Source organism: Pelophylax lessonae (assembly GCF_965119305.1).
Source record: "Pelophylax lessonae genome assembly, chromosome: 10".
NCBI lineage: Eukaryota > Metazoa > Chordata > Amphibia > Anura > Ranidae > Pelophylax > Pelophylax lessonae.
In genome coordinates, this window is record NC_138777.1 from 147,212,730 (window position 1) to 147,238,592 (window position 25,863).

General features: G+C 44.0%; 1 protein-coding gene across 1 annotated transcript in view; it reads right to left on the reverse strand.

The window, feature by feature from the left end:
* Positions 1–25,863, reverse strand: part of EHBP1L1 (EH domain binding protein 1 like 1) — a 539,613-nt gene that overhangs the window by 362,572 nt on the left and 151,178 nt on the right.

The window sequence follows — 25,863 nt, forward strand, 5'->3', positions numbered from 1 at the left end:
TTTTTTATATGAAATTCCCCCCAAAAAAAATGTAAAAATCAAAATTTTTTAACATTTTCAGCCAATTTGTTTTATGCTACCTATGTTTGGTAAAAAAAATCGCAAAAAGCGTATTTTGATTGGTTTGCGCAAAAGTTATCCCGTTTACTAACAAAGGGAAAGATTTTTGTCATTTTTGTTGTTTTTTTTTTAACGCGTAATGGCGGCGATCTGCGATTTTTTTTGCGGTACTGCGACATTGCGGCGGACAGATCGGACCCTTGACTGACATTTTTGACACTTTTGGGGTTACCAGTGACATTTCTACAGTAATCAGTGCTATATATATGCACTGTTACTGTAAAAATACACTGGTAGTGAAGGGGTTAACTTTATTTGGGAGGGAGGGGCTGTGTGTGTCCCTAGGGGCGTGCTTTCTACTGTGATTGGCTGTGGCTTCAGCTGTAAGGACACTGATCAACGGATCTACATAGTAGATCCATGTGATCTGTGTCTTTGCAGCGAGGAGAATGACAGGCAGCTTGTTTACACAAGCTGCCTGACATTCTCCCTCTCCCCCGCCGATCGCCGAGTGACCGGCGGACATCGGGTCCGCTGGTCACACGCGCGGGGGGGTCCGTGACCACGCGGGAGCGGGAGCGCGCCTCCGGGGGCGCGCGCTCGCTCCCTAGACCCTCACAAGCAAGCAACGTAGCCCTACGTTAGTTTGCCTGTGAGGGGCTGACCGCCGACGTAGATAGTCGTGCGGCGGTCGGCAAGTGGTTAAAGAGCTCAGCCAGGTGATTGCCAGACCATTATTCTTGATCTTTAAGGATAGTCTACTGATGGGTATGGTGCCAGCTGATTGGAAAAAAGCCAACGTGGTACCAATATTTAAAAAAGGGCCGAGATATATCCCGGGTAACTATAGGCCGGTCAGCCTAACATCAGTAGTCTGCAAGATTTTGGAGGGGATGTTAAGAGACTATATACAAGACTTTAGTAATGAAAATGGTACTATTAGAGGTAATCAGCATGGATTCATGAAAAATCGTTCTTGCCAAACCAATCTATTAACCTTCTACGATGAAGTGAGCTGCCACCTAGATAAAAGTAAGCCTGTGGATGTGGTGCATCTGGACTTTGCAAAGGCCTTTGACACCGTTCCCCACAAACGCTTACTGTACAAACTAAGGAATGTAGGTATGGACCATAGGGTGAGTACCTGGATAGAGAACTGGCTCCAGGGGAGAGTCCAGAGGGTGGTGATTAATGGGGAGTACTCGGATTGGGCGGGTGTGGAAAGTGGGGTCCCCCAAGGTTCTGTCCTGGGACCAATCCTGTTTAATTTATTCATAAATGATCTAGAGGAGGGGATATCTAGTACAATCTCAGTATTTGCGGATGATACTAAACTAAGCATGACAATATCTTCGATACAGAATGTGGAAACCTTACAAGCGGACCTGAACAAAATAATGGGGTGGGCAACTACATGGCAGATGAGGTTTAATGTCAAGAAATGTAAAGTAGTGCACTTGGGCGTCAGAAACACCAAAGCAAGCTACTCACTAGGGGGGAAACCTTTGAGTGAATCTAAGATGGAAAAGGACCTGGGGGTTCTGGTGGACAACAGGCTTTTGTAGTGGCATGCAATGCCAAGCCGCTGCAAGCAAAGCCAACAGAATACTGGCATGTATAAAAAAGGGGATTCACTCCAGAAATAAAGAAATTATTCTACCACACTACAAGACTCTGGTCCGGCCACATCTGCAGTTCTGGGCACCGGTCCTCAGGAAGGATGTGCTGGAAGTGGAGAGAGTCCAGAGAAGGGCAACAAAAATAATTAGGGGAATGGAGGACATCAGCTATGAGGAAAGAAGAAAAACCCCAATAGTGGGATTTATATAGCGCTTGCTAATATTAATCTAGAATATACAGTGATATGAATAATAAATAATGTGTATGTTTTTTTTTTTACTTCACAAACTGATTTATATGGGACACCTAATAAGGATGACTCCAAAGGCTAGAGGCCATAAAAAGAGGTTATAAATTAAAGACAACGAGGGAGTCTGCCTAAAACGGACCCTGAGGATCGATATCCAGGAGAGGGATCCCGGATCACGGAGGGACTACAAGGCCCAGCAGATACCTCTTTCAGGCCCAGGAGGCCATAAAGCCCTGAAGGTCTTTTTACCATATGGTAGTTAAGACCCACTACATCTGGTGAGTGCATACCCCCTTTAATCCATACCTATCACGCCCAAGTACCAGCAGTTGGACTACTGGAGGATTTGCACCCAGCACCTGCACTTTATTTATTTGGCACCAAATCTATCCATGCACTAAAGTCACTCATGAACTTTGCATTTTGGACATTTTGTGGCACAATCTTATCCTTATTTATTTTTTGACATCACGATGCACTTTATTATTATATAGTATCCATTGTGCACAATTAGTGCAATTTTTATTGTGAATAATACTGTGGAATTTCTGTGCAGATTAATTGTATTATATTTATTGTGCATCTATTATAACACACCCACTTGTTATACACATTATTTATTATTCATATCACTGTATATTCTAGATTAATATTAGCAAGCGCTATATAAATCCCACTATTGGGGTTTTTCTTCTCTCAACTACTACTCATTTTACAGCAGCTGCTATCACTATAATAACCCACTCTATATCACCTCCTTACATTAGGACTACCATAGGCGCGAAGGATATACACCAATTTGGGGTATATAATCTTCTCAGCTATGAGGAAAGACTACAAGCACTGAACTTATTCTCTCTGGAGAAGAAACGATCGAGGGGGGATATGATATCCATGTACAAATACTGTACTGGCGACCCTAGCATAAGGAACAAACTTTTTAGAGAAAGGGAATACAATAAGACACGTGGCCACTTACTAAAACTAGAGGAAAAATGGTTTAACCTTAAAATACGTAAGGGGTTCTTCACTGTTAGAGCAGTAAGGATGTGAAATTCTCTTCCACAAGCAGTCGTATCAGCAGGGAGCATCGATAGTTTCAAAAAACTATTAGATGGGCACCTTAAAGACCACAACATACAGGGGTATACAATGTACTGTTAACAGCAAACACACACACACATCATAGGTTGAACTGGATGGACTGATGTCTTTTTTCAACCTCACAAACTATGTAAATTTAAGATGGGGAAAGTATTGTGACATGGGTAACTATGTGTGATTTAGTCACAATTAGCAAGGTAAAACAGCTAGGATTGCATCATTATTACTTTCATGACATTTTTGTAGCACAAATGTATTCTTCTATCTTGGAACTAAACTCTTCAAAAATTTTATTCTGATATTTTTGTGACTTGTATAAGGCCCTGAAATTGTTTCTGAAGCAAAGCATTTGGTAAAAAGAAAAAATCAGCAAAAAAACATTGGAGAAGCTGTTGGAATTGTAGCACACAGAACTAAAGTGTAGTAAGTCTTGTTGTACAGTATGAGTATGTAAATGGGGGATGTGCTGCATCCGGCACTACCCACCATATCTGCCACCAGTAGAATTATTGAAAATGGAACAAAAATTCCACAGTTAAAAATTGCTAGGTGCTACAAGTTGTTTTTGGCAAAAGGGACATATGAAAACAATTTGCCCCATGCTCATAATTATTTAGATTTTTGCATATACACTGTGTGGCACAGTGTACATCCCAACTTATTCTCGGCATGCCAAGAATATGTGCATATGTAAGGAGTTACATCATCATTGGTAGTCCAATGGTCGAAGAAAAGCATTTCATGACCAAAAGGAAGCAATGAGGAAGGTGGCAGATGGCAAAATGTTGACTGGAGCCTGGACTTGTCATTGCTGAAGTTAGGCACTCTTATAGTTAAGTGTACCATAATGTATGCTGTGCATATTTGTACGTTATGGCAAGAGTCCAACACCACTCAGAACTCCAGGTTCTTATGTATACAACAGTAGCTGGCTGAAGAGGCATTAATGACAGCAAGTTTAGACACATGGGTTTATTTACTAAAGCTAGAGAGGGTAAAATTAGTCAGAATTCTGCAGAGAAACCAATCAGCTTCCAGGTTTTTTTGCTAAAGCTTAATTAAACAAGCTGAGGTTAGAAGCTGATTGGTTTTTCTGCAGAATTGTGACTAATTTTGCCCTCTCTAGCTTCAGTAAATAAACCCCAGAGTCTGCAAAGGCACTTTGTAACAGCGGATTTACATACTCTAACTCTAGAGCATCATTTTAACCTTCTGTGCTGCTCAGGAATCCAGTTGAAGTGGGCAGTGGCACTGATACAATGGGCCAGTGCCAGTGGCGGCTGGTGCTCCATGGGCCGGGGGGGCCGCAGAAGGACCACACCATCCTCCTGACCACACCAGCTTGCAGACAATTACACCCCCCCACCCCCATTGCGAGCTCCCGCACCCTGGTGGTGGTGGCGGCGGCTTCCCCTGCGTCTCCTCCCTCCTCTTCCTCCTTGGCCAATAGCATGGCCTCTCCTTTCGGCCAGTCTGGAAACGGGTCTCAGGACCCGCTTCCTGATTGGCTGGGAGGAGATTTAGTGTGATAACAGCGAATATTCATTCGCTATTGTCACACAACTGGGTGGGCTCAGGGCGCAGTGCCGGTGCAGCCGCATTGATTCCTGGGAGCGATGACGTTCAGCTCCCAGGAGTCAATGCAAGCAGGAAGAGACGGTGGCAATCGGGGATTGAGAGTATCACTCTGACACAGTCCATCCCTGATCAGGGTAAATAGCAAATGAAATTGGCTCTTTACCACGTGACTGGCTGTGTCCAAGCACAGCCGGTCACAGAATGTCAACAAAGACAACGGTAACTAGCTGTTACCGTGTTCTCCTCCTCACACACTGATCCTGTGTGAGGAGGAGATTGCGGTAACAGCTAGTTACCGATTATAGTGCACCCTAAAACACACTGATTGCCCCCCTCCACCCGATAAAGAGGACCTGTCACTAGGCCATCAAAATACCTGTCACCAGCCCATCAGAGTACCTGAGTACCTGTCACCAGCCCATCAGGTACTCTGATGACAGGTACTTGGGTACTCTGATGACGGGTACTTGGGTACTCTGATGACAGATACTCAGGTACTCTGATGGGCTGGTGACAGATACCCGGGTACTCTGATGACAGGTACATGGGTACTCTGATGACAGGTACTTGGGTACTCTGATGACACGTACTCGGGTACTTTGAGTACCTGTCATTAGAGTACTCGAGTACCTGTTATCGGAGTACCCGAGTACCTGTCATCAGAGTACCCGAGAACCTGTCACCAGAGTACCTGAGTACCTGTCATCAGAGTACCCGAGTACCTGTCACCAGCCCATCAGAGTACCCGAGTACCTCTCCGTATCCCATCAGAGTACCCGAGAACATGTCATCAGCGTACCCAAGTACCTGTCACCAGCCCAGCAGAGTACCCAAGTACCTGTTATCAGAGTACCCGAGTACCTGTCACCAGCCCATCAGAGTACCCGAGCACCTGTCATCAGAGTACCCGAATACCTGTCTCCAGCCCTTCAGAGTACCTATCTGCAGCCCATCAGAATACCTGAGTACCTGTCTCCAGTCCATCAGGGTATCTGAGTACCTATCTGCAGCCCAATAAAGTACCTGAGGACCTGTCTTCTGCCCATCAAAGTATCCGAGTACCTGTCTCCAGCCCATCAGAGTACCCGAATACCTCTCTGCAGCCCATCATAGTACCCGAGTACCTCTCTGTAGCCCATCAGAGTACCCGAGTACCTGTCTCCAGCCCAGAGTACCCAAGTACCTGTCTCCAGCTCAGAGTACCCGAGTACCTGTCTCCAGCCCAGAGTGCCCGAGTACCTATCTGCAGCCGATCAGTGTACCTGAGTACCTGTCTGCAGCCCATCAGAGTACCTGAGTACCTATCTGCAGCCCATGCCTCCTAGATTATGTGTTGGGGTGTTTGCTTTCCAAAATTGGGTCATTTTGTGGGGGTTTCCATTATCCTGGTGCTCCAGGGCCTTCAAAAGTGTGATTGGTTGTAATGAAATTATATGTGTAATTTATGCTCCTAGAACACCTGATGGTGCTCCTTGCATGTTGGGCCTCTGTATGTGGGTATGCTGTGACAAAGTCTCACATATGTGGTATCGCTATACTCAGGAGGAGTAGCAGAATGCATTTTGGGGTGTTGTTTTTGCTATGTACATGCTATGTGTTAGAAATATCTCATAAATTGACAACTTTGTGTAAAAAAAAAAAATGCGTTTTCATTTTCTTTCCACATTTTCCATTTATGGAAAAAAATCACATGTTCAAAAGACTCATTATGCCTCATAGAATATACGTTGGGGTGTTTGCTTTCCAAAATGGAGTCATTTTGTGAGTAATTCCCTTGTCCCGGTGTTCCAAGGCCTTCAAAATTATGATAGGTTGTAATGAAATTATATGTGTAATTTATGCTCCTAGAACACCTGACGGTGCTCCTTGAATGTTGGGCCTCTGTGTGTGGCCAGGATGTGTAAAAGTCTCACACCTGTGGTATTGCCATACTCAGAAGGAGTAGCAGAATGTATTTAAGGGTGTAATTGCAAGTATGCATATACTGTGTGTGAGAAATAACTTGTTATTATGACAATTTTGTGTAAAAAAAAAATAATAAAAATAATAATTTCTTCATTTTCCCAAGAATTGTGGCAAAAAATTACAACTTCAAAAAACTCACCATGCCTCTTACTAAATACCCTGAAATGTCTACTTTCCAAAAATGGGTCATTTGGGGGGTATTTGTACTGCCCTGACATTTCAGGACCTCAAGAAATTAGATAGGCCGTCGGTACATCAGGTGTGATTAGGTGTGATCAATTTTCAATGATTGGCACCATACCTTGCAGACTACTTTCACACAGACTAAAGGCCCGTACACACGTACCGATCGTCGTCATACAAACGTCGGCGGACGAAAGATCTGCCGATTGTACGCGTGTTAGTATGGTGCCTCCGACAGCTGTCTGCGCACAATCCGCGGACAAAAGTCTTTCTTGCAAACATGAAAATTTTTGTCTGCGGACACCAGAACGGACGATTGTTCGCCTGTCAGTACAGAATTCGGCCGACAGACCGCAGATTTGCAAGACTGGGCATGCTCAGAAAATTAAAAACACAGGGAAAGTTAACCATTACATGACATCACTTCTGCAGTCAGCTGAAGTCTGCAGACAAAATTCTTGTGCTGTCCTTGTGCTGTCTTTGCACTTTTCAACAGACACCGACATCCCGGGGAGAAAAGACGAACATTTGTATGCCGACGATCGGTACGTGTGTACGGGGCTTTAATAATAACCACTATTTTGGGTTATTTTTACCAATGATATGTAGAAGTATAAATTTTGGCCCAAATTTATGAAAAAAAATTACTTATTTGCAAAATTTTATAATAGAAACTGAAACAAATGTTTTTATTTTCAAAATTTTCGCGCTTTTTTTACTTATCGCAAAAAATAAAAAAACCCAGTGGTGATTAAATACTACCAAAAGAAAGCTCTATTTGTGTGAAAAAAAATGTTAAAGAAAATTTGATTGGGTACAGCATTGCATGACGGAGTAATTATCATTCAAAGTGTGAGAGCGCTGAAAGCTGAAAATTGGTCTGGGCAGGAAGGGGGTGTAACTGCTCTGTATGGAAGTGGTTAATTACCACGTCATTTTTCGCGATACAGCACTGCATTATTTACTGTCAATTGCTATATATATATGTAAACAATCAATCAATTGCTATATATGTGCTATAAACAAAAAGAGAGACAATTTTGAAAAAAAAACAAAAAAACAATATGTTTTACTTTCTGCTATAAAACATTCCCAATAAAAAAAAATTAGAAAATCTATTTTTTTCATCAATTTAGGCCACTAAGTATTATGCCACATATTTGTTGTTAAAAAAATATATATATTAAGTGTATATTGATTGGTTTGCGCAAAAGTTCTCACGTCGGGGGGTGCGTGGCGTCCAGTTTTAAGATGGAGACTTAGAAAGAGCGCTCAGCCAGGCTGCCAGGGAAATCGCCAACACAGGAGTACTTCCACCCCTCACACAGCAGCGGTAATAGGGTGAGAGGATCAGGCGACAATCCAGCATGCTGCAGAGGAGGAAAGAGCCATATATCCAGCCCTGTAAGCTGATGAAATTCTTCCCGTCAGCACAGTAGCCTGCACAGCAAGATGGCAGGGGTGCTCCTGCTCCACAGAGCGCATAGGCCGCAATCTCACCACATGGCTTCAGTCTGAGCTTCTACAGAGCTTAGCAGGCAGCAGGTCATCCTCAGCTGCCTCCACCCCCAAAACCAGGAGCCCGGTCAAATTCAGGCAAAGAACAGCATCGCCTGGGCAAGGAGCCTGGTCAAAAGAAATGGAGGAGAGTGGGCTGCAAAACACAAAGGGGCCTACCGCTACACTCTCTCCTGATCCCATAGCAGGATTCCCTACAAACGGCCAGCATGTATAGGACACTGTATTGAAAGACATTTTAATGTCATTAGGATCATCCCTGCACAACAACATGCTCACTGCAGTGAAAAAATGCAGAGAGGAAGTTCAACTACTAGGAGACAGGGTCGACCACATAGAGCAGGCCATGGGGAATATTCATTCTCATTTAATACCATGGTGGATGCTCATAATGCCCATAGTGACGAATTGTCGTGGATAAAAGATAAATTGGCCAACTTGGAGGATAGGTCAAGGAAAATAACTTTTAAGTTGGAAAACAAGTTAGAGGGATACCGGAATCGGTCAATTCTACGCAACTCCCCCGGTATGTAGAAGAAATGTTTTTAGCCTTAGCACCCACTTTGTCAGCCATGGAACTCACGGTGGATAGGGTCCACAGAGTCCCAAAGCAATTATTCCTGGCGGATGATGTACCCAGAGACATCCAACTAAAGCTCCATTTCTACCAAGCAAAAGAAATTTTAATGGAATAATTTTATAAGCAGGATCAGCGTCCAGAGCCCTAAACCTCACTACAGTTACTCCCAGATCTCTTCCGACACACTCTCCAGAGAAGGCGCAACCTGGCTACCATCACCAAGGCCTTACACAACCATCATATCCCACACAAGTGAAAATACCCAGCCTCTTTAATCATACTTCATAATGGCACTACTATCACAGTGTCATCTCTGGAAGAAGGGTTATCCTCCCTTGGCCAATGGGGCATAATTCCTAGCACACCTATGGGTCCCAACCAAACCGAAAGAGCTCCTCATGTGCAAGCAGATTGGCAAATTGTATCTTGCAAGTGATCAACTAAGAAGAAAAAGCCCATTGGGGGGCACCTAAACCAATTCCTTCTGCCCTCTCATACTCATTTCCCGGAAAAAGTCAACATGGATATATATCCAATACACTCCAAACATCAGAGCATTACGTAATGTTAACAAATCCCATTGAGGACTCTTTTTTTACCAGTTGAATAAGTTTGTTCTTAATTTAGTTTGTTTTATTCTTTTTCCCTTTACACCTTTTTGGTACACCAACAACCATCGGAGGACACTGCCAACTCTACGTCCTTGTAACAGCCCACGCCTGCACACATCTAAAAGAGGCCTGTCTACAATATCAAAGGAACCACTCATCTCACCTGAGGAGACAAATGGAGGAAATACAAGTACAGCAGTAAGAATCCCAATACACTTCGAAAACGTGTTACCTTCCCGCCTGCACACTTCACCTGATGAGACACCCTGAGTATTAATTGCCTATCTCTTAACGCTAAAGGCTTAAACCACCCAGCAAAGAGACATTCCATGTGGAATTATGCCCTGAAAAAACAGGCCAATATTTTGTGCATCCAGGAAACACGCTTTGTGGCCTCAAATATTCATAAATGCACAAACAAGCGATATCCGCACATCTTTCTTTCATGTGCTCCCCTGAAGAAAACAAAAGGAGTACTCCTAGCTATTCGGGACACAATAGCTTTCCAACTGAAACATTCAGTTTTGGACAGTGAAGGAAGATATGTCATACTTACATGTGACATAAATATGAGCCCGTATATATCCTTGTAGCACTCTATGCTCCCAACACACACCAAATAAGGTTCTTACATAAGGTGCTGAAACACGTAACTCCAATCAAGTATGGACGTCTTCTAATTTGCGGGGACTTTAATCTAGTAACTGATCCTCATTTGGACTCAACCACTAGCACCACAAAAGCGAGACCCTCACTACGTAAGCTGCTGCATGCAGAGAAGTTTTTTGATGTTTGGAGGTGTCAGCATGCTAATGAAAAAGATTACACTTACTTCTCCCTCAGACAACATGCATACTCCCGGATTGACATGTTTTTACCTGATAAATGGCTTTTACAAAAAATATCCTCATCTTGCATCTATGAAATGTTGTGGTCAGACCATGCTGCAGTTTCTGTTTCCATAACAGATAAAGGTGCAACCTCCTCAAACCCCATATGGCGTTGTAATATAAGATTACTGCAAGAACCCGAAAGTACTAAAACTATTACCCAAAATCTCAATGATTTTTTCACTTTCAACACCAATTCAGCCGATAACCCATTTACTCTATGGAATGCGCATAAAGCATACATAAGGGGGATTCTTCTACAGCAAGGGGTCAAACAGAAGAGATGCTATGATCTCCACCTAAGTAAACTTACCACAGAAATCCATAAACTGGACATTTTAGTAATAAATCCTCAACATCTCCCACGGTGTCTGTCACCAACCAGAAGTTAAGAGACGAATTAGGAATTTTACTATTGCAAAGCTACGACAAATACCTGAGGCATTTAAAACTTAACAATTATGCCATGCCAACCGAGCAGGGAAATTCCTGGCAACTAGGGTAAAGGGGGCACGCTCCAAGGCAAGAATTCAATACCTAATCCACCCCTCTAACAAGCACAAAATAACCAATCCCCAAGAAATTGCAGACTAATTTGCAGAATATTATGGGGCAATTTATAACCTTAAACACGACCCCCAAACACCCCAACCTTCCACGAAAGAAATAGAAACCTTTCTTGGAAAACTAAACTTACCTCACTTATCGGAATCTCAACTACTAAAATTAAATTCCCCCATCATACCTAGCAAAATAGGATCATAGATCTCCCGAATGAATATTATAAAACCTTTCATAAGATATTAACTCTTATCTGTCTAAGGTCTATACTGCTTCCTTTCCACAAGAAATGCTCAAAGCATATGTAGTAGCCCTACCCAAACCAGGGAAAGACCCTACTACCCCTGCCAATTTCAGACCCATATCCCATCTTAATACAGACATCAAAATATATGCATAAATACTAGCCCACTGTATCTCTACCATATGACCTTTCCTAGTACAGAAAGGCCAGATGGGTTTTGTGAAGGGCAGGCAACCTTCAGATGCGACTAGAAGGATCCTTAATATTATACATTTTGCTAAAAAAAAAATCGAACGCCTTCTCTGCTTCTGTCTATCGATGTGGAGAAGGCGTTCAAGTTGATTGGTCAAACATGTCCAGGGTACTAACAAAGTTTAGTGTTCAGGGATCTATAAAATCAGCAATCCTTGCCCTCTACTCACGCCCTTCTGCCCAAGTGTACACCTCTGGCCTTCTTTCAAAACATTTCACTCTATCCAGTGGGACTCGCCGGGGATGCCAAATGTCACCAGCCATATTTAACCTTATGATAGAACCACTAGCAGAATCCATATGCTTGAATCCCTTAATCAAAGGGTTCCATTTTTGTGGTAAAACACACATCATCAATCTTTTTGTGGACAATGTCATTCTCCTCTTAAGGGACCCCATAATGTCACTTCCTCAAGTGCACCGGATTTTAACCTTATTCAGCTGTATATCTTATTATAAGGTCATTTTTTCCAAGTCCCTAATATTAGACATGGAATCTCGCCTGAAATTAAAAAGCACCTCCAGGATTCCCTGCCATTGACATGGAGCTCCCAAGGTGTTCCATATCTAGGCATCACCCTCACTGCTTCCACAGCCTCTCTAATCTGCACCAACTACACAGCCCTTTCCAAATACAACTTCAACACATTTCACAGACGGAGCTCTCCTGGGTAGGTAGGCTTTCAGGCAGCCTTTAAAATGTTAATTTTACTTCAGATTCTATGCTACTTTAGGGTGCTGTCTATCCTGGTCCCTCAGTCTTACCTCAAATCACTAACCGGCTTGCTAAACAACTTTATATGGAAGGGTAAGAAACCATTATGTGCCCGAGCGAACCTAGTTAAACACAAATCCATTGGAGGTATGGTGATGATAGACTTATACGATTATAATTGGACAGCTCTCTTAGATCAATTAAAATACTGATAAAAAACAAATTTATGCAGCGCTAGCTCCAATAAAGTGTTTAAGTGCTATAATACATATATACAATGATCAATAATTTATAAAGTGCATATAGGTGAATTATCATAAACACAACAGTGCTAGGTGCTAAAGAATATCTATGCAATGACCAATATAATAAAGTGCATAAATCCACATGAGTGATTAAATACAGTCCAAGTGTATATTCAGTGCTTGGGAAAAAGGAATCCTTATAGTGATCCAATTAGGGTGCCAAGGTGCCAAATAATTCAGGTGCTTGCAAAGTGACAGGTGCCCCTCAAGGTTCCCTACTCACCAGATTGCAGATAAAATAAGACCTTCAAGATTATTGCACATTGCCTGGGATCTTTAAGGACCAAAACTTCTCCTATGTAGCCTGCAAACTTATTTGGGTCTGCTTCCGCTTCCACCGTTAAATAAAAGAATGGCCATACATGGTGAAGTAAGTTTGAACAGTTTTATTTCCATAAAAACGTTCAGATGGATACTCACAAGCGAATAAATAGATTAGGCATGTACAAGGAACTCGTGCGGCGCCGCTCTCGGCGTGTGTTCCACACACAGGAAGTTCCTGACCGGAAGTGACGTTCATCTGGTCCGCAACCGGAAGTGCGTCAACGCGTTTCGCCGTCAATACAGCGTCTTCAAAAAATACTGGTTCCAAAAAGACGTAGAACCACTATGGCTGGATATTGAGAACCTACACCTGATCTTACCTGATCTTACCTTGTTCCTAATATTTGACATGTGGAGACCGTGGGATACTACCTCACTGTCCCCATCTATGGCAGCATTGTTCCGAGCATGGAGAGACCTACTAAAAAATTCAACACCAATAACATATAGGGAAATACTTTCCATTCCCATCCAATCGATAGAAACTATAATACCCTTTCTGTATACTAAACCACTTCAACTCAACAACCTACTTAATTTTAAAAAAATTCCTTTTTGGCGATAAGATCAAAACATGGGAACAGTTGAAGGAAAAATTGCGACTTCCGAGAAAATACCAGATTCATTTGTATACGTATTTTACACTTCTTGTTCAAACATCACATTCCTACACTAAATATCTCACCGGAAGCATGGAACACTCTCCACTCACAAACACCTTTAGGAAAAGGGATATATATCTGTTATAATATACTACAAGATAAGACCAATATGCAAAAAATTCCACCACTGTTAAAATGGGAGATGGAGCTGCACAAATCTTATTCCTTAAAACAATGGCAAAATGCTATCCAAACGACATATAGATTCTCAAAATGTAATAATCACTGGGAAATGATGCTTAAAGCAGAGTTCCGGGCACAAAAACGATATTTTTTTTTGTGCCCCTCCGCTAGGTAGACCTGACCTGAAAAGGAATTGGATAGTTTTTTTTTTTTGTTCACTCACCTTTTAATTGAAGATCATAAATACTCACCTCAGAGTACTTCCTCCCTCGGAGCCGCGGCTCACCCCGTCACTTCCTGTCTCGCTATGATTCCTGGGAGCTGAACGTCATAGCTCCCAGGCACCGGCCCCGCTCGTCATTTCCGGGCGACGCCGCATTCCCCTGCTAAACAGCTTCTGGGCATGCCCAGAAGCTGTGGAGGAATGCGGCGCCGCACCGGAAGTGACGAGAGGGGCCGGTGCAGGCGCATTCTGGGACAAGAAGACGCGGAAGAAGACACAGAAGAGGACCGCGCCGGCTTCAGCTGCCCACAAGAGAGATGGAAACGCTGTGGAAGAAATTTTATAAGTAAGTATTTCTTCTAAAAGGTAAGTGCGAACCGGGACAGATCAGAGGCTAGCCATTGTGGAATGTGCTAGCCCTGACTGTCCCGGGGGTATGCTTATTGAAAATTGACTTCTGTGCCCGGAACTCCGCTTTAAAATCAAACATAGATGGTATTATACACCATATAAACTAGCAAAATTTTTCCCTATCAAATCCAGAATTGCAGGCACAATTGCGGACAAGTAGGCAACCTACTACATATTATATGGGAATGCCCATGTTTGACAAGCTTCTGGAGGCAAGTCTTCCAAATAATCTCCTCAACCACAGGCTTTCTTAACCTAACACTGGTCTTGATGCCTAAATCTAGGAATAGACAAATAGCCAACACAGATGAGACAAGTAGTGACCCACGTATTACTTGCAGCACGCAACACTATCCTCAAAAAATGGAATTCCCAGGATTCTCCTAATTTATCAGCGGCTATAAGCACCGTAAACCTCAACCATAAATACGAAAGATTACTAGCAATCAATTCACTGATAAGTAACACATTCGATAAACACTGGTCCTGCGGGTCCACAAAATGTGGAAGAATATCATAATATAACAATATCAGGCTACATTCACTTCACTTAACTAATGTATCTATCATATCCATATCCCCTCTGTGTTGTGTACCAATTCCTTTACACAGTTTTTCCTTCTTGTCCTCCTTCATCTTCCCTTCTTTCACTTTCTCCTCCTCTGCTTCCTTTATCCTCCTAATTCCCCTTCCCTTTCTCCCCCTCTTCCTTGTCTCAATACGTGCCTTAGAACAAGCGAACCTATGTATGGATTACGTTGTCTCCCGTTCACGTCACAGTCTGATCCCCAAGGGGTGATGGGATGTAGAGCAACAATTTTAGTATAGTGCAATACATATGTGTATAAATCATTTTTATGTTACTGTTATTTACCTAGGACACTAGATTCAACTTGTATGTTCTTGTTTGAAAAGTGTTCATGTATGTCATTTTTATATCATTTGTATTCCTTTTATATTGAGATAAAACTTCAATAAAAAATATTGATTTTAAAAAAAATTATCGAGTCTACAAACTATGGGAAAACTTTATGTCATTTTTATTAATTAATTTTTTTTGTACTAGTAATGTAGGCGATCAGCGATTTCTAGCAGGACTGCGACATTGCAGTGGACAGATCGAAAACCTAACTGACATTTTTGACACTTTTGAGGGGACCAGTGACATTACTACAGTAATCAGTGCTAATAATATGCACTTTTACTGTACCAATGACACTGGCAGGGAATGGGTTAACACCAGGGGTGATAAAAGGTTTAAGTGTGCTCCTAGGGAGCGCTTTCTAACTGTGTGGGGGTTGTATTCACTGGATGAACACAAATAGGAGGAACACAGGGACCCTGTGTTCAACACTGAAAGAACAGCGGTCTCCCTTGTTTACATCGATAGACCGCCGTTCTGTCTCCATGGGGAGCGATTGCCTGCTGAACCCACTGATTGGCTCCCCCTCTGGCCAAGCGGCGTGTGCACGTGCCCCCAGCGACGCGCGTGCGTTCCCACTATCTGTTACACAAAGCGACGTACAGGTAAGTCGTTTTGTGTAATAGAGCCGACCTGATGCAGTGAAACTACGGCGGCTGGTCGGCAAGTGGTTAAATGTCTTCTGTTCAGTCTTACTCTCTTCCCAGCCTGAGGTTTGTAGTCTATTAAAGCAGAATTAAATACTCCTATCCTTTACAGCCAAGCAAGCTGCCATACTAACCTATGTTTGAAGTGTAGCTGCCTTGGTGCTGCACATGCAATCAGTTATGAAACTAGGCATTTTATGGCTTCATGGTTCGGTTGAGAGCTTTTATAAGCAAACTAGTAACTGTAGCAGTTATCATTTATGGCATGCCTTGAATGTAATTGTTTTGGGAGACAATTCATTTAGTGGGTTTAGTTCAACTTTAATTCAAAAATGAATAATACTCTACCATCGTGTCTTTACCATAGCAAAGCTTTGTAATTTTTACTTGTTTTTTCATAATTGGACCTACTGTTTTGCCAATTATTTTATTGTAGCACTGCCCCCTTGAGGGCTGCTGGATTTTTCACCTTTCAGGTCCCCCCGGGTTACCGATAGCAACTGCATGCAGAATCTTAACACTTTACTTTCCGGCTCAGTCAATGATCAGTCTAGGGACTTCTATCTGAGAATACGGCAAGGCCACAGCTTCATCCTGCCACTAGATGAATCTCAGGTAAAGTTCTTTAAGCTCTTATCTTCAGAGTACTCACCTAGCACCCCCTTTCTATCCAGCAGCTGACACCCGTCCTCTGACTACTTTACTCCGGAGTGGACCCCTTCCTGGTCAGGCCTCTAAACCTGATCCCCTGTACTCACGATACTGCTTTTCAGGTTCTCCAGTGTCTCAACTCCTCCTAGTCAGCTCTTCTGGACCTGGGTTCAGCTCCTCGCTTCTGGCTCACCAGGCCGACTGCCTGTGACCATACACCAACCACTGCAGAAGAGGAGGCAGCCACTACCCTCCTTCCAGGTCTCTGCTCACTAGCCAAAGACCCCGAGCACATGTGCCCTTGGCTTTTATACCACACCCCACACTGCACCGAGACAGCAGTCTGTGCCAATCACTCCGGCTGTACCAAAGCCCGTGTGCCCATTGGTCAGGTTTCCTCCACTGTCTAATGTGCCTCCCCATTGGACCAGTGGGGACACTCCCCCAGCCCACATGAATCACACACTGAGCACATCCTGCTCCCTGTTAAAGTGGAGTTACGGCCTATTTTGCACCTTTAGTGATTCCTGGAGTGCTCGCTATGCTGATCAACAATTGGGTATTTTCAATTTTTTTCAGGGGTCCCTTACCCTATTTTCAGGGCATTTTTAATTGTACTTCCTCCTTCTCCCCCCTCTGTGGCCACGGCCACTGACATCACTTCCGCCTTTGCATTGCATCCTGGGAGCTGTTTTATCATCACTCCCAGGAGACTGAAATCAGGAAGAACTCCCAGCACACTCCCTGGAATCAGGAAGAAGGACACAGCAGATTACACTGCGGCTTCAGATGCCCACGTCTAAGATGGCCATGCCCAGACAGCGTTTTTAAAAGTAAGATTTTGACTAAAATCCAATACTGTACACCTTATAAGTATGAGAATAGCGGTTCTGTAAAGGGCGATGGATTAGTATTATAGGGGTATTTTTAGTTAAAAAAGGTAGAGGCCGGAATTTGAGGCCGGAACTCCGCTTTAAGCAGAGTGCAATAGTGATGGACGAACATCGTCCGGGCCCCATTGACTTTAATGGGAGGCGAACTTTAAAAACCTTTAGGTCATATTTGTAGCCACAAAAGACATACTAGCTGTGCACAAATAGTCCCAGCACATGGACAATATCATAACAGAAGTATTGCAATTGGAAAAGTTGCCCTAAAACTTTTTTTATTTTTTTTTACAGCAAAAAATCTTTTTTTTTCTTCATAAATCAGCCAGAACTGACAGCAACCGGTAAATACATGTCAAACACATATAGGGTCCATTCACTCATCTGTAAAATGGGTCCGCATCCATTACACAATTTGACGGAAGCTTTACAGACCCATTGATTTCCAATTCCAGTCTGAAAAATTAGGCATTCACAGGATAAAGAAGTAAGTGTCGGCCATTTCAGGCCCCAAAAATTAGCCCACATGTGTTTACCTGACAGCTAAGAACATTGTATTCTGTGGCTGAAGGTACATTAGGCATTCACAGGATACAGAAGTAAGTGTCGGCCATGAAAGGCCCCAAAAATTAGCCCACATGGGTTTGCCTGACAGCTAAGAATGTAGTATTTGGTGGCTGGAGGTACATTAGGCATTCACAGGATACAGAAGTAAGTGTCGGCCAGTATAGGCCCCAAAAATTAGACCACATGGGTTTACCTGACAGCTAAGAACGTAGTATTTGGTGGCTGGAGGTACATTAGGCATTCACAGGATACAGAAGTAAGTGTCGGACAGTATAGGCCCCAAATATTAGCCCATATGGGTTTACCTGACAGCTAAGAACGTAGTATTTGGTGGCTGGAGGTACATTAGGCATTCACAGGATACAGAAAAAGTGTCAGCCAGTATAGGCCCCAAAAATTAGCCCACATGCGTTTACCTGACAGCTAAGAACGTAGTATTCTGTGGCTGAAGGTTCATTAGGCATTCACAGGATACAGAAGTAAGTGTCGGCCTGTATAGGCCCCAAAAATGAGCTCACATGGGTTTACCTGAAAGCAAAGAACGTAGTATTTGGTGGCTGGAGGTACATTAGGCATTCACAGTATACAGAAGTAAGTTTTGGCCAGTATCGGCCCCAAAAATTAGACCACATAAGTTTACCTGACAGCTAAGAACGTAGTATTTGGTGGCTGGAGGTACATTAGGCATTCACAGGATACAAAAGTAAGTGTCGGCCAGTATAGGCCCCAAAAATTAGCCCATATGGGTTTACCTGACAGCCAAGAACGTAGTATTTGGTGGCTGGAGGTACATTAGGCATTCACAGGATACAGAAGTAAGTTTTGGCCAGTATAGGCCCCAAAAATTAGACCACATGGGTTTACCTGACAGCTAAGAACGTAGTATTTGGTGGTTGGAGGTACATTAGTCATTCACAGGATACAGAAGTAAGTGTCGGCCAGTATAGGCCCCAAAAATTAGCCCACATGGGTTTACCTGACAGATAAGAACGTAGTATTCTGTGGCTGAAGGTTCATTAGGCATTCGCAGGATACAGAAGTAAGTGTCGGCCAGTATAGGCCCCAAAAATTAGCCCACAGGGGTTGTAGTATTTGATCGCTGGAGGTACATTAGGCCTTCACAGGTAACAGAAGTAAGTGTCGGCCAGTATAGGCCCCAAAAATTAGCCCACATGGGTTTACCTGACAGCAAAGAACGTAGTATTTGGTGGCTGGAGGTACATTAGGCATTCACAGGATAGAGAAGTAAGTGTCGGCCAGTATAGGCCCCAAAAATTAGCCCACATGGGTTTACCTGACAGCAAAGAAAGTTGTATTCTGTGGCTGGAGGTACATTAGGCATTCACAGAAAAAAGAATTGTCGGCCCTGAAAGGCCGCAAAAATTTGGCATTCAATGGACATGAAATGCCTTTTATGCCGCTGTATTTAGCGAAGGCAAGGACTAGGAATTGTTGTGGGTGGATGGCGGTCTGGCGGATATTTGTGGCCTGGCATGAGGAATTTCAATGAAACATGGTCTACTGGTCACATGTGTTGAATTCCTCAGAGATCCATGCCTCATTCATTATAGTCTACACTGTCATGAGCTAGGCGAGTGCGCTTATCAGTCACGATCCCCCCTGCTGCGCTGAACGTCCTTTCTGACAGAATACTGGATGGGGGGCAATTTCCATTGCAAATTGTGCAAGCTCTGGCCAGAGGTCAAGCATGCCCACCCAGTAGTCCAGGGGTTCGTCACTCCTCAGAGCGTCCACATCGGCCGTTAACCCGATGTAGTCGGAAATCTGTCGGTCTAGGCGTTCCCTGATGCTGGATCCGGAGTACAGCTATCGATGGTTCGCCTGAAAGAAGGATCTCATATCTGAAGTGACCAAGACATCTTCAAACCGCCCTCTTCTTGCAGGCACTGTTGGATTGCTACCCACAACTGTCTCTCTGTGACTGGAAATTCCTCTGCCAGCGCATGCAAAAGCTGAATGCAGCATTTCCCGCAGCAAAGCCTGGAAGTGCTGCATTCTGACCGCCCTCTGTGACTGTGGTAACATTTCCGCCATTTTTTGTTTGTACCAGGGGTCTAAGTACGTTGCCACCCAGTACTGGTCCTTGGCCTTTATGCTTTTTATACGGGGGTCTCCCTTAAAACACTGGAGCATGAAGGCCCCCATTTGCACTAAACTGGAAGCGGTGCAGTGGCCTGCTTCCAGCTCATCATCCAGGATAATGTCGTCCTCGTTCTCCTCCCCCCTTCCACGGATAACACCAGGGATCCCAGAAAGGTTTAAAGCATGCTCTTCTTGCTCCTCCTCATCCCCCCCGGCACCATCCTCCTCTGACTCCTCTTCAGACTCCTGCTGTTGACTTGTCTCAGATGGAGTAGCACCCACTGGGAATTCATCCAACATTGCGACTTTCTCATCTTCCTGCTCCTGCTCCTCGACGGCTTGATCAATGACACGACACAATACACGCTCCAGAAAGAAGGCGTAAGGTACGATGTCACTGATGGCGCCCTGGCCGCGACTGACCAGTTTGGTAATCTCATCGAATGGCCGCAGAAGTCTGCATGCGTTGCACATGAGCAGTCACTGGCAAGGTGAAAAAAACCCAAGCTCCCCACAACCTGTCCTGCCGCAGAGTTCGTACAGGTAGTCGTTAACTGCACGTTTCTGCTGGAGCAGCCTATCAAGCATATGCAACGTTGAGTTCCTTTGCATCAGGCAGTCACAAATAAGACGCCTGACGGGCAGGTTGTGTTGCCGCTGAATGTCAGCAAGGCGAGCCATGGCTGTGTAAGATCCTCTAAAATGGCCCAAGATTTTCCTGGCCTGCCGCAAGATGTCCTGGACCCCAGGGTATTTTGCAACGAATCGCTGCACGACCAAGTTCAGGACGTGTGCCATGCATGGCACATGTGTTATTCACACACCACTTTACCAACTGTCAAATTCAGCTGTGTCAGCCACTGATCTGCCTGTGAACGCAAAGCTGAAAGGAGTGCAGGACCAGTGTGGCTCTTGGCTTGGCAACGTCTCACCTGGCATGTGGAATAGGTTCTGGGGATCTTGGGTGGCGCAGCGGAAGACACTATAGCAGCGGAAAAGGAGAAGTCAGCCGAGGAGGAGAGGGAGGATGGAGGAGGAGGAAGAGGAGGAGGAGAAGAGGCAGGCCTGCATGCAATCCGTGGCGGTACAACCAAATCTACACGGGTGCCACGGGTTACATCCTTGACGGCCGTCAGAAGGTTCACCCAGTGGGCAGTAAAAGTGATATACCTTCCCTGCCCGTGTTTGCTAGGCCATGTGTCTGTGGTCAGAGGTATCTTGGCACCAACACTGTGTGCCAGAGATATATTCACTTGCCGCTGAACATGGCCATACAGCTCTGAAATGCCCTTCTGCGAGAAATATTTCCTGCCTGGGACCTTCCATTGTGGTGTTCCAATGGCCATACATTTACGAAAGGCCTCTGAGTCCACCAGTTGATATCGCAGTAGTTGGCGGGCTATTAGTTCCAACAAGCCAGCAGTCAAACATTGGGCAAGAGGGTTATCCAGCGTCATCATTTTTTTCCGCTCCAACATTTGAGCCACAGAAGCCTGCCTTTTTCCAGAACAACGTGACGACGGCATGATGGAAGGTGGAGTGGAGGACAATTGTGAGGAGAGAGGAGAAGGAGAAGGAGAAGAGGCTGGACGGTGAGAGCCTGGAGTGTGGCTTTGTGGGTTCTGACGGTGTTGCTCCCACTGGGCTCGGTGATGGGAGTTTAGGTGTCTTCCTAAGGCGGTCGTCCCTAGGTGAGTGTTGGGCTTACCGCGACTTATGTGTTGACTGCAAAGGCTGCAGATGTCAACACTGTTGTCAGCAACAGACACATTAAAAAAAGTCCACGCTGCGGAGCCATGTGTCGGCGTCCTGAGAGCGCCAGATGTGACTGTACATGGTTGATGGCTCGCTCCTGATACATTTGCAGTCTGCTTTGTGCCTCTTGTGCAATGCAAGTTCTGCCTGCCTCTCCCCCCTATCTGCTGGTCCGTCTCTCCCTCTGAACTCCCCTCCTCTTCCTTTCTTGTGGCCACCCACGTGACGTCCATAGACACATCATCATCCACGTCACCTTCCCCACCACTAACATTCGAGATCTCAGAGTAGGCAGGGACCAACCTCCTTGGGCTAATCTGGGTACTGTCGTCAGACTGCTGAGTGGCGACTGTTGCTACCTCCTCTTCCTGATCCAATGCTAAGAATGGCGGCACATCGCAATTGTCTTGTGATGGATCGGAAAATAATTTCAGTGAATCAAGCGGAGGGTAGGTGGTGGTGGTGGTGGTGTTTGTGGTGGTGTCTTTGGGGGTGCACACAGCAGAGAGTGAAGAGGGTGCAGATAGAGACGATGAGGAGGGTGCAGAAGAGGAAGGCTGTCAGGATCAGTGTCATTACGTGGTTCACCTGCTGGTGGCACTGTTATTCCTGGAACTGAGGGGCGCAGTTCCAGGGCCCACCAGCGGGTGTCTCCCAGCAGCTGGACTGTTCTTTTAATTAAGCTGCACCGGAGGAGGACTGCTGAGGGAATATAAGCCAGCCCTTCACTGAAGCTCAGTGCTTCAGTATTTTCTCAGCTAGCCATGTCCCTGGCTGAGCCTGATCCTGTAACCTGCATCCGGAAACCTGTATTCTGATCCTGAGTCCTGTTCCCTGCATCCTGCTTCCTGTACCTGGCTTCCTGCTTTCCTTGTCTCCTGTCCCTGTCCTGTCCTGCTATTGTTTGCTCCATCCCTTTGTATATAGTTTGTTAGGTTGCTGTTACATTTATATTTTGGTTACTTGTTTTTGTCCACTGGTGTTGCTATTTGGAATATGTCACTTGCTTATTAAATGTATTCGCATCTTATTCATTTGTGTCCTGATTCCTTAGTGCAGCCAATTGATCTGATCACCCTTGCTGGATGCCTGCATGTGGTATCCCTGACAAAGGCTGAGTGAGCCACTCAACCAAGTCTTGTGCGTCCTTTGACGTAATCGAACGCACCTTCTGAAACTTCACACTTTGGCTCCGGCCTACTGCTCCTGCCCTACTCCTACCACCCCTGCGTAAGTGTCTGCCTCTTCCTCTGCCTGTCATGTTTTTAAATTACCCTGTGACAAAAGTCTCTAGAGAATCGCAGTATATCTGGAAAAAGGTATATAACACCCCGCTTCAATCTGTGGTATTGGGGGGCCACTGGTTTATCACACCAGTTGTTCAAAAAATTGGCCAGTGAGTTTGGCTCTGTGTGTATCAGACTTAACGCAGCAAAAGAGGCAATATTGTTGCAGGACACAAATACAATTGTAAAAGTATACTCAGATAACACCCCACTTCAATATGTGGTATTGGGGGGCCACTGGTCTATCACACCAGTTATAATACATTAAAAGTGCTTTTGTCACTGTTTGTAGTATTTCTGCAGCAACGCTCAGTCACCACACCAGTCACAATGCTGCACAGTGCACAATACAAATCCACTATAATATGCTTTCCATATTACAAAGTATATCATACCATGGATTACACCCATATATAGTGCACTGCACACCTATACCAAATAAATAGCAGCCCTTGAAATGAATTTTGTTGACATTAACAGAGCGATTTGTGTCACTGCTGATCTCTGTCCCTGGAGCACACTGGATACCTGTCCCTAAACTGAAAAACTGCACACCTATACTAAATATATAGTAGCCCTTAACATGACTTTTGTGGACATTAACAGAGTAATTTGTGTCACTGCTGATCTCTGTCCCTGGAGCACACTGGATACCTGTCCCTAAACTGAAAAACTGTACACCTATACCAAATAAATTGCAGCCCTTTAAATGACGTTTGTGGACATTAACAGCGATTTGTGTCACTGCTGATCTGTCCCTAGAGCACATTGGATACCTGTCCCTAAACTGAACAGAAACTGTACACCTATACCAAATAAATTGCAGCCCTTTAAATTACTTTTGTGGACATTAACAGAGCGATTTGTGTCACTGCCGATCTCTATCTGTTCCTGGAGCACACTGGATACCTGTCCCTAAACTGAACCGAAACTGTACACCTATACCAAATAAATTGCAGCCCTTTAAATTACTTTTGTGGACATTAACAGAGCGATTTGTGTCACTGCCGATCTCTATCTGTTCCTGGAGCACAGACTGGATACCTGTCCCTAAACTGAAAAGAGACTGTAGTAGACCTATACCAAATACTATACCAGCCCTGAAAAGGACTTTTGTGGATCTTAACAGAGCTATTTGTGTCTGGCAATCTCTCCCTGATGCATACAGCAGACCTCTCCCTATGCTGACAAAAAGCAGAATGTAAAATGGCTGCCTGCTCTGGTCCATTTATAAGGTAGGGGGCATGTTCATGTGCTGAAATGTTTTAATTGGCTGTCCCGTTCCACCTGACGGCTGTGTCATGGGTCAAAGTTCTCCCCAATGTAAACTAATATGGCCGCCGCGAACAACGCCATGTGTTCGCAAAATTGGCGGGTAGTGAACAAGCAAAATTTGCCGTGAACCGACCGGGCGAACTGCAAGGCCTTCCCTAGAGTGCATATAGAATTTACCTGCTGCTCCTCTGATAGGCAGACAGAGCCAAAAACTATACTCATTCTCAAGCACCTACCTAGGAGGGTGCTACATTATGACTGTGTTTTATTGTATTTTTATAAGGCTGCTGTCACCATATGTACAAGAAAATACTTCCTTTTAGTGAAAAACATTTTCTTTTTAATTTAATTTGGGCCTCACAAACAAAAACAAAATGCTGATTGTGCTGATGCTGCTTACTGTTCAATAAGAACATTTCATTTTTTCCCTCTGACCTTAGGAAAAGTCCTATATATTTTCATCTAGAATATGCTGAGGCCATAATGACGGGGAGGGTTGTTAAACACAGTAGGGAGCATTTTTATTTTTTCCACACAAAAGTAACCTTTTAAAAGACTATAATAAAAACTTGAATATCACAAGAATTTTCAGAGATGCATCGTTGTCTGGGACCTTGCCTAGAAGTGACTATTGTGTATGCACTGTACAGTAATATCCTCTTTTCTTCAGATGAAAAAAAAGAAAAAAAAATTGGACTTGCTCTTACACAGATATTTTTCAACAAGTTGGTTGTATTCCATTCTTTTGTAATTTTCCAGAGCAGGCTGGCTCTTATACTTCATACCTCGGAGATGACTATACCAGATTAGAATTAGCTTTTCTAAAATTATCAGCCTCAGCTGAGACATAGCATGACTTTTGTAAACCAAATTAGAAATGAAACTATGCTGTTATGATTACACATACCCCAAAACTCCCTGAGCTGAATTATTGCTGGTTTAAAAATATATTCTTGTATGTTTCTGTTTTTTGCAAAACTGATGCTCATTATTACACCAATTTTTTAAAGTAGATATAAAAGGCCCCAATTAACGCATCACTATATATATACTTGAAAAAAAAAAAAACGGGATTTTTGACTTACCGTAAAATCCTTTTCTCTGAAGTTCATTGACAGAAGCAGCTCCATATCTTCTTGACCATTGGGTTATGCTGCCCCCTACAGGAGTCGGACACTAGGCAGGAAAAAGCTTTACGACTCCTATGGGGAAGTTCCTGCAGGCATACACCTACTCACTCTGCTATAGCCCTCAGTTTTTTTGCAAGAAGTGTTTAGAAGAAAAAAACCCATCCCACTCATAATTAGACACTCATAATTAGAGGGGTAGGTGTCTGTCAGTGAACTTCAGTGAAAAGGATTTTACATTAAGTCAAAAATTCAGTTTTCTCTATCATTCATTGACAGATGCAGCTCCATATCGTCTTGACCATTGGAACGTCCCAAAGCAGTATTTGCATGAGGGGCGGGAAAAACAATGCAAAAAAGAATGTAATTTCGCAAGGCTAAACTTAGCCAACCAGGTAACATGGAGCTCAACCAGGAAGAACTGGAGCTCACCCAGAAAAAACATACACCCTCAAAGAGAAAAA